This window comes from Notothenia coriiceps, unplaced genomic scaffold (genome assembly GCF_000735185.1).
Source record: "Notothenia coriiceps isolate Sejong01 unplaced genomic scaffold, NC01 NC01_scaffold00030096, whole genome shotgun sequence".
Taxonomy (NCBI): Eukaryota; Metazoa; Chordata; class Actinopteri; order Perciformes; family Nototheniidae; genus Notothenia; species Notothenia coriiceps.
Genome location: NW_011362797.1, coordinates 1 through 1439, shown reverse-complemented (window position 1 = coordinate 1439; position 1439 = coordinate 1). Strand labels below are relative to the sequence as shown.

General features: G+C 45.4%; 1 long non-coding RNA gene across 1 annotated transcript; it reads left to right on the top strand.

The window, feature by feature from the left end:
• Positions 1–828: 828 nt before the first annotated feature.
• LOC104959233 (uncharacterized) lies at positions 829–1288 on the top strand. Its single transcript, XR_799840.1, has 3 exons — positions 829–939; positions 1068–1186; positions 1252–1288. It is a non-coding gene; the product is annotated as an uncharacterized lncRNA (long non-coding RNA).
• The last annotated feature ends 151 nt before the right edge of the window (positions 1289–1439 follow it).

Here is a 1439-nt window from a genome sequence, read left to right as displayed (position 1 = left end):
CTCTGCTTTGTCAACTTCAGAGTGCCATCTCCCGATAGTCATTAAATAAGTTGTGTTGTTGTTTTAATTATCGATAGTAAAGCAATCTGTTCATAATTACAAACATTTGCTTGTGGCAATTACAAACAGTGGCTGGTAGCAGTTTAATTTGCCCGCTCTAATCTTGTCTGTAATTAGAGCACACACAAGCAGAGCACCAGAGTTGTTCAGCTCCAAGGCAAACAAGACAAGACTGAAATTCCCATTATAACAAACTGCTGACTGCCTGCAGCACACACACTCGCCAGCCCCTCAGTGCAAACATTGTGTACATTTAAATCCATTTGTTTGGCTCCACAATGCCAATGCACTGATGTGGCAGTTTCTCATTTCACCATCTCGGTAAAAAAAGAAAGTCAAATCAAATTGGAAATATATTTCCTGATATTGCACCACAGCGCCAAAAGGGACTTTGAGTTGTGTTTATTCATGCTGAAAAAAGGCTCATCTTAGATCATAAAACCTAGTCAATACAGTATGAGCTGCAAAGTGCACAAGCAGGCATAAACATGGTTATCATTATCATAATACTAAATCAAGCTCAACTGCTTACACTCGCTGAATTTAAGAGCTGCATGTTTATGGATGAAGTCAACACAACACTGTGTTTGTGTGCGGTGTTAGTGTGTGTGTGTGTGTGTGTGTGTGTGTGTGTGTGTGTGTGTGTGTGTGTGTGTGTGTGTGTGTGTGTGTGTGTGTGTGTGTGTGTGTGTGTGTGTGTGTGTGTGTGTGTGTGTGTGTGTGTGACCACATGCTAAGTACATCTGAGGAGTGTTTTTATGAGCTGTCCTCTCTGTGAAATGAGAGCGACTAGATGTTTGGCTGCAGCCTGTTTTTAGTCGCAGATTAGGAAGCGATTATTCACGACAATTGCCGGGTTCCATGTGAGTGAGAGCCCGGGTAAATATGGGCTCTTTTTCTGTTTGTACAGTAATTACAGTACAGATCTCTGTGCGGGTGGGAGGGCGTGAGTTTCTGTGTTTCTGAATCAGCCTCCACCCTGACTGTGGTCTCTCTCTCTCTCTCAGGGGGGGTGAAGCTGGGGCTCGGAGACTTCATCTTCTACAGCATGCTGGTGGGCAAGGCCTCGGCCACAGCCAGCGGCGACTGGAACACCACGCTCGCCTGCTTCGTGGCCATCCTCATCGTGAGTTCTTATTTCAGCGTCCAACTCGCGCCACCGCAAAACCTCCAGCACTTGATTTGTATAAGGGCTTTGTTGTTGCTCGCCTGTGCCCCCGCAGGGCTTCTGTCTCATGACATTACTCTGTGGTAGCCGAGTTGCTAGCTCAAAGTCCTATTGTGAACCCGGAAATGATGAGTATCCCAAAGTTTTATGATAAAAATGTTTAGTACGGGTCCCCACACAAAGACACTGCCGGATGCTAACTTGCATATGT